Source organism: Pongo pygmaeus, chromosome 7, assembly GCF_028885625.2.
Source record: "Pongo pygmaeus isolate AG05252 chromosome 7, NHGRI_mPonPyg2-v2.0_pri, whole genome shotgun sequence".
NCBI lineage: Eukaryota > Metazoa > Chordata > Mammalia > Primates > Hominidae > Pongo > Pongo pygmaeus.
Genome location: NC_072380.2, coordinates 60032133 through 60040496, shown reverse-complemented (window position 1 = coordinate 60040496; position 8364 = coordinate 60032133). Strand labels below are relative to the sequence as shown.

Sequence of the window (8364 nt, the reverse complement as noted above, 5' to 3'; positions counted from 1 at the left end):
AAAGGGTTATAAATCATTCTACTATAAAGACACATGCACACGTATGTTTATTGCAGCACTATTCACAATAGCAAGGACTTAGAACCAACCCAAATGCCCATCAATGATAGACTGGATAAAGAAAATGTGGCACATATACACCATGGAATACTATGCAGCCATAAAAAGGAATGAGATCATGTCCTTTGCAGGGACATGGATGAAGCTGGAAACCATCATTCTCAGCAAACTAACACAGGAACAGAAAAACCAAACACTGCATGTTCTCATTCATAAGTGGGAGATGAACAATGATAACACATGGACAAAAGGAGGGGAACATCACACACTGGGGCCTGTCGGGGGGTGGAGGGCTAGGGGAGGGATAGCATTAGGGGAAATACCTAATGTAGACGACGGGTTGATGGGTACAGCAAACCACCATGGCACGTGTATACCTATGTAACAAACCTGCACGTTCTGCACATGTATCCCAGAAGTATAATTAAAAAAGAAAACTGAGGAAATAGAGATAAACAAAAGGAAAAAAATTACAAAATACAAAAAAAAATCACTCAAGACTTTAAAAGAGCTCAGGAAACTAATTTACATGAAATTAATGTAACTTATTTCAACTTTGCTCTACACAATTGATTAGAATGAAATTCTTCAAACTACAGACTTACACCCCCACCTTTGTTACCGTGGGTTGAAGGACAACAATCCACTTATTTCCATTTGTTGTCGAACTTAAAGGAAAACTCAGAGGAATTTCTGGAAGATTGTATGTTTTCCAAGAGATTTCAACAAGGGTTTTTTAAAGTTTTGCACTTTTGTAGATTTGGCAACCACAAGCAGCTAAACAGGAATGAAACATATTGTTCAAAACCAATGACTTATTTTTTTTACAATTTTTTCTCTCACTTTTAACAATCATTATGCAAACGTCGACTTATTGTATGTACAAATAAAATAAGCATACAATGCATTTTGTCTTTTTTTTTTTTCCTGCCTCCGGTTTATTTGCACAAGTAGCACAAGAGGACCCCAGCCCCATGCAGATGGCAGCCCAGGTGGGGGCAGGGGTCGCACCAGTCCTTCTGTCCTCACATTGGCAGACAGAGATATCTACTCTGAAGCCTTTGTAGGGGCCTGGGCACCTTTGGGAGCCTGAGCTGGAACTGAAGCTGGAGCTGCAGCCTGGGCCTTGGTTCGATCCTTGGGCTTGGCCTTGGTCTTTGGCCAGCACAGCCTGAGCCTCTTGGTCATGCGGGCATGACCACGCTTCCCAAGCTTGGAGTGGGCAATGTAGGCAATCGATCGAGCTTGCTGCTGACACCCTTTGAGATCTTGGGCTTAACCTCCTTGGGCTTTACGAGGGCCTTGATAGCCTTGGCACCTATGCTCATGGCCTTGGCATTGTTGGCCTGCATCTTCTTTAGGCCCTTCTTGTGCCTCTTGGCAAAGCATATGTTCCTCGGGAACTTGGGGTCCATCTCCTTAAGAGATTTGTATCTTTGTGATCGCAGTTTCTTGATACCATTTCTGTGCCATTTTCGGGACTGGTTGTGTGTGGCATGGGTGTTAGACTTGGCCATGTCTGCACCTTAAGCCACGGCTCCCAAAGCGCCTAGAACCGAAAGAGAAAGGGGCCACCCATACATTGCATTTTGATAACAATCTTCTCAACATATTGTGTGTGTCTCCTGACCCCACTAGTTCGGGTTTCATCAGAGCTGTCTGCATGCTCTCAAGGCCAATCAGGAAGGAGCAGTGAGGGTTTTTGTCCTGAATGCATTGATATCAGCAAATGAAGGTTTTCAGGGCTTTATTGCAGATCACATCCTATTGCTGTTGATAGTTTTTCTTGTTGTTGTTCTTTCTTTTACCCTTTATTTGGTGGTAGGAAGTGGAAGTTAACGGTGTGTTGAAAAGATACATATGATGCTTGAAGATTAGAATCTGACCTTTGTTCTGATCAGCCCCTGGCCCTGTGCAGTTCATGGCATCCACACCACATATGGAAGTCCACTTAGTGAGACAAGCAGACATTCTGCAGTGGAGATAGTGAAGCTGGATTTTCATCTCCTAAGGAGAGAGCTGATTTCATTCCTCAGCCTCAGAGAGAAGTGAATCAAAAGATGAAATATAGCCATCACGCCTTCCTCCCTTCCCTACATGTGCTATCTGCACTACAACTGTCTTGACTCACCTTTCTCCATTGTTCTCCGTTTCCCCTTCTCTTGTAGAAAGCCCTTTGCATCCTAATCCTACAAGCAGTGTCCCACCTGCCACACTCAAGAGCCCTATGAGGGTCTGCAGACCGTCTGTTTCCTCGCTTCCTGTCCTAACCTCACACCACATTGTTTATTGGGAATGTGGGGAGTACCAAAAATAAGACATAATCAAGCTCACCCCTTTGATGGTTAATCAGGAAACCTCACTTGCTGCCTATTGGGAACACATTGTTAGCCAATGGAGAGGAACAAATATTTTGAAAGAAAGGTGGAAATTTAAGTAGGGGGCCACAAAAGAAGCCTAATATTACTCCTCAAAAGACATTGCTACCAGAGTCACATGCATTTCTTTTTTCCTTGCCAAAATATTCAAACCAAGGTTCGTAGAAGAACTTTGAACCCCACACTTTATGTCTGCACATGGGAGCTGAGTTGAATCTGTGCTTTGTTTTTTTAATTTATTGAGGAGGAAAAAACCCTTATCTGTATGCATCTGTAAAACCTAATGCATGACCTACTTTTTATATTACCTAATTTTGAGATTTTGGTTAACCCCCCAATCTCTTTAAGTCTCAGTTTCTTATTCAATAAAATATGTGGCTTGGACCATTTGTTGCTACGGTTCACTCTAGTTCTAAAATGCCATTCTCACCAAATTTAAATCAACTTCACCATGGGGACAAAGCACGGGAAATTTATGGAAAATGACAAGTCCTGAGCATAGAACCACATCCCTGAGCTGTGCCCTGGAGGAGAGTTGAGAATGAACACCCATTGAGATTTAAATGAATGAGAAATAAACCTTTATTATTATTATTTTTTTTTTTTGAGACTGAGTCTCGCTCTGTCACCAGGCTGGAGTGCAGTGGCACAATCTCGGCTCACTGCAACCTCCGCCTCCCGAGTTCAAGTGATTTTCAGCTTCCAGAGTAGCTGGGACTATAGGCGTGCACCACCACACCCAGCTATTTTTTTTGTATTTTTAGCAGAGATGGAGTTTCACCATGTTGGCCAGGGTGGTCTCCGATCTCTTGACCTCGTGATTCACCCGCCTCAGGCTCCCAAAGTGCTGGGATTACAGGCATGAGCCACTGTGCCCTGCCTGTCATTTTTAAATCTTTATACATTTGGGGGTTTATTTTTTACAACAGCTACTGTTAACTCATGTATTTCTGGACTTCCATTTCCTCATTTAAAAAAGTGAGAGGCTGGGCATGGTGGCTCACGCCTGTAATCTCAGCACTTTGGGAGGCTGAGGCGGGTGGATCACCTGAGGTCAGGAGTTCGAGATCAGCCTGGCTAACATGGTAAAACCCCGTTTCTACTACAAATACAAAAAATTAGCTGGGCGTGGTGGCATGTGCCTGTAATCCCAGCTAGTCGGGAGGCTGAGGCAGGAGAATTGCTTGAACCTGGGAGGCACAGGTTGCAGTAAGCTGAGATGGCGCCATTGCACTCCAGCTTGGGCAACAAGAGTGAAACTCCATCTCAAAAAAAAAGAATGAGAGTAATAATTAGCATCTGGGAATGTTTTTGTGAGGCTGCAATCAAATGACACTTGTGGATCAGCCCTGATGTGTGTGCAAGAGTGGGCTTGACTTCTCTGTTTCTTCCCTCCACCCAGCTGCAGAGGGAGGAGCAATAAGCCCTTGTCACCAGGTGGACAGTGATGAGGTCGAGGCCCACAGAGCCCCCCAGTGGATGCTGTTCTTCTGAAAAGCAGCCTACAAACCTGCTTCTCCCAGAGGAAGCTGTGTGGAAAGTTGCTTCCCCATGCCACACAATGGTCTGGGCAGAGGCCATTGGGGTGGATGGTTCACTCCTCCAAGGGCTCGGGAAACCGAATTCCTTCTGCACTCTACTGTCCACTTGCCTTCCCTGCTTCTCTACCTCCCATTGGCTTCTTCTTGCCCTGAGGACCCGCTGCTGTTCTCACGGTAGACCACGGGGTGCTTGGAAACTGATGACCCTGTACATCCATGAAGATCGTGCGCCTCAAGATTCCAGCTTCCATCTGTTGGCCACAGAGGTGCTTCCTGATGGGGTGGGTGGGCCCTTGCTATTCCTCGGGAGACAGGGCATCCTGAATGCCTGGGACTGTTCCTTCTAAAGCAGCCTACTCTCACAGCAGTGCACCCTACACCCACCAACAAAGCCACAGAAAGCCCACACAGGGTCATTAGGGAGGACCTGCACATACAACTGCACACAGGCAGACAGGAGGCCAGGCAGGCCCTCAGGGAGGCAAGAAGAATCAGGAGGTGAGGAGACTGGAATCACCGGCCGTGGCTCAGGCAGGTGTGCCTGAGACAGGGTCACAGATCCCCCGCCTAAAAGCAATGCAAATAAATGTCCTGTCAGGGAAGACACTGTGAGCTCCGTCCCTGGTGTGAGTGTGAGGGATGAGCGGGTCTCCGAATTCAGCTCACCCTTAGTCACCCGCTCTGTAAACCAGGAATCAGAAAACCCAGCACTGGCCAAGGACAGGTGCTTCACACCTGTAATCCCAGCACTTTCGTAGGGCAACGTGGGAGGATCGCTTGAGTTCAGGAGTTTGAGACCAGCCTGGGAAACATGGCAACAAAAATTTACAGATTAGCAGGGCTTGGTGGCATGTGCCTGTAGGCCCAGCTACTCGGGAGGGGAAGGACAGAGGATCACTTGACCCTGGGAGTTCAAGGCTGCAGTGAGAGCCCTGTTTACGCCACTGCACTCCAGCCTGAGCCACAGAGTGAGAGCCCATCTCAAAAAAAAAAAAAAGAAGGAGGAGGAGGAGAAGGAGAGAGAAAGGAAGAAAGGAGGAAAGAAGAGAAAGAAAAAGGAAGGAAGGAAGGAGGAAAGAAAAGAAAGAAAAAGAAAGAGAAAGAAAGAAAGAAAGAAAAAGAAAAGAAAGAAAGAAGAAAGAAAAGAAAGAAAGAAAGAAAGAAAGAAAGAAAAGAAAAGAAAGAAAGAAAGAAAGAAAAGAAAAGAAAGAAAGAAAGAAAGAAAGAAAGAAAAGAAAAGAAAGAAAGAAAGAAAGAAAGAAAGAAAAAAAGAAAAACCCACCCAGCACCTCTTCATTGGTGCTGAGGATAACGTGACAGCTTAAGCACGGACCTGCTTTATTTTGCTTACATATTAAAATGGACGGCCTCCAAAACTTCTTTGACTTCACACCATGTCGTCCATATTCTCACCGTCTTCCTATCACTCTTCTGAGAGATTTATTGAAAATTGTAACTTACTGAATTTTTCCCAACCTAAGTAGAAAGGAACATACTCAGCTCTCAGCGTCACTTTGGAAAGTTGCATCATCTCCATCACCCGGCGGGCAAAGCTCTTTCTGGCGCCTGCTCCTTTTGGAAGCCTGAGCCATTCCAGGCGGCTTGGCGACCCTGGCTGCGCAGGCCACAGAGGGAGACCCAGCTCGGCGGGACGGGGCGGGCGGATCGGCTCTGCCCTAGGGGGCTCCGGGCTCCTGCTCTCAGCTCGGCTCCCGCCAGCCTTCGTCCCCGCGCCTCCCTCTCCGTTCTGCTGGTTGCCCTGCGACGATGCTTGGCTCCTGCCTCAGGTCCCCGGCTCGAGTCCCGTACCCCCCGGCCGGCCCTTGCGCTGCCTCTCCCGCCCGGCCAGGTGTCCTGCCCGGCGTGAATGGGAGAGGTGCTTCCCACTGCGGGGGGTGGGGGGAGTCTGGGGACTCCCCACGCCAGCCCTGCCCGCACGGCGCCCCGCCCCGCCCACCTGCCCATCCTTTCTCAGTCCCTGGAAGCCGTCCTCTCCCGGGAAAGTCCCTCTCGGTGTTATCATCCTTCTGTTTTCACTATCAGTGCTTGTAAACTTTTTGTTTTTGAAGACTCCTTTGAGACTGTGTTAAAGGACAGGAGCCTGCCCCCAGGAATGTCTGTGCTAATGGACGCGTGGTTCCAGGAGGCGCGGGGTCTGGGTGTTTCTGCAGCTCTGGGCCTGGGGCTGTCCCTGCAAGGCCCCGCAGCCCCGGGGGGGTCCCTAGAGCGCCTCTGCACTGGTGTTTCTGCGCCCACGCCGGAGCCCAGCCCCGCTCTTGTCAACCTTTCCCCTCTCAGTCCTCGAAGCTGGGGACAAAACCTCCGGGAGAAATAAGGCACAGGACTAGGGGAGGGGAGGGATTAGAAACTGTAATTCAACCTAATATTTGAGGCTTGGCAAGTGTGCCTATGGGATTTCACGAAAACCCCCGAATCTTTTTCATTTCAGAGCAATTAAGCCGACCCCAGCGTCCTGGCTCCAGTAAGCCGCTCAGCTCTCCGTTTTATTGCCTGTTTCCTTCTCCCTTGCCAGCACGAGCTCCCATCCTTGCGCTCAACATAAAAAACCCACACGGCGTCGGTGCCACGGAGGGGCCCCACGAGCAAGTGTGGGGCTGGGGCAGGCGGCCGGGCACATGTGGCCCCCGGGGCCGCGCACAGGCACAGCTTTCACTCTAATCAGAAACATCCCGCCGTAATTTAATAGTTCCCACCAAGCACAGACACCAAGTCTAGTGATTCTTCCTCCACATTCTTAACCCTTAGAGGAGGTGGGAAGGCCAAAAGAGAGGGGAAATTAATCCCTTAGAGTTGCTACCCTGGGATTTTTCACTTGCAGTTTTTTTTTTTTTTTTTTTTTTTTTTGCTCTGATGTGAGAGAAAACGATGTGAGCTTTGGAAGCTTGCAGGGAGCAGGAATTTATATTGAAATGCCCTTCCTCGGTTCTGGCAAGGGGCATGGGTGGGGAAGAGCGGTGGAGTCCCTCACTCCCTGGGGGGGGCCAGTCCTGCTAAGAGGCCAGACAGAGCACCTTCCGGGGCCACCAGCAAAGCAGTGCACCGATTAAAAGTGTTTGAATCCTGATTTGACACAGCAGTGAGGCATCTGACCTGCCGGTTCTGAGGCCTCCCTCTCCAGCCTCTGGGGCTTGGCCAGCCGAGCGCCTCTGGGTTGTGGATGTCAGTGTCTTCCCCAGGACCGTGGTCGTGGGGGTGGGAGTCCCCCTCAGCTTGTCACATTCTCACCTGCAGGTGGAATGCCATAACTAAGAAAGCCACAAGATTGGAAGCATGAGCTTTGGAAGAGATTTGTCTTCTACTTAGATGTTTTGATTAGTGAGTTTTGATTTAAATTAAGTTTTCCTAAAATTCAGGAGTAGGAACCCACCATGTCAACTTTTCCATATCTGTTAAGACCAGCCAGTGACAGCTGTCACCCCTCTGTGGCTTGTCTTCCATACCCACAGACTCGTATCCATCTGAGGCCACTGGTGGTCAGGCTTCCTCTGCTGAGTGAGCCACAGGCCCACATGCATGTATGCGTACACACACTGCACCCGTACACAAACTGCACGCATACAGCACCCGTGTGTGTACACAGCACGTGCATACACAAATGGCATGCATACACACACCACACGTACACACACAGCACACATATACATGGTACACGTGTATACACACAGCACATGCATACACAGACAGCACACGTGCACACACACCACATGCATACACACGCACATGTACACATACACTGTGCATTTCTCTCAGTGAACATTCACCACATGCCTTGGGTGCACGCAGTATTATGCTGCATGAGATAGGGTCCCCAAACCTGGCTTCACCTTCAAAGCACTGAAGGAATTTTGAAGAGACTCCCTGATCTACCAAATCAAGTGAGGGCTTGAGACATTTTTGTTTATAAAAGCTCCCAGATTGCTCTGAGGTGTAGCTGGGGCCGGCAGGTGGAGAGCATTCATGTTTGCACCACCTGTTAAGAAGCTCACCCTCAACGCAGTGCCGGTGGAGAGTGGCTGGCATCTGGCACCCAGATATGCAGCTTTGCTCTGTGACTCTGACGAGTGGTGGGACCTACGGAAAACGGTGGCGCTCTCAGGGTTCCCCTTCGCTTATCTGCAAAAAGAAGACGATAATGGCATCCGCATTACAGAGTTTTTGTGCACGTGGAATGAGTGAATATTTGAGAAGTTGTGAATATTTGAGAAGTTGTGAGTGCTAAATAGAAGTGTTACCATTTTCCTTGAGATGTGAGTTGATGGTGTAGACTGGTGGAGGGCCGAGGAAGCCTGCAGCACTGGGAGAGAGGGTCCCGCTTGCGGCGGCATGGCTGGGAAGAAACACCATGGCAACGGTTTGCAGGCGGG

At 48.8% G+C, this 8364-nt stretch overlaps 1 pseudogene; it reads right to left on the bottom strand.

The window, feature by feature from the left end:
- Positions 1-1075: 1075 nt before the first annotated feature.
- LOC129042790 (large ribosomal subunit protein eL29-like) lies at positions 1076-5794 on the bottom strand (annotated as a pseudogene).
- Positions 5795-8364: the final 2570 nt, after the last annotated feature.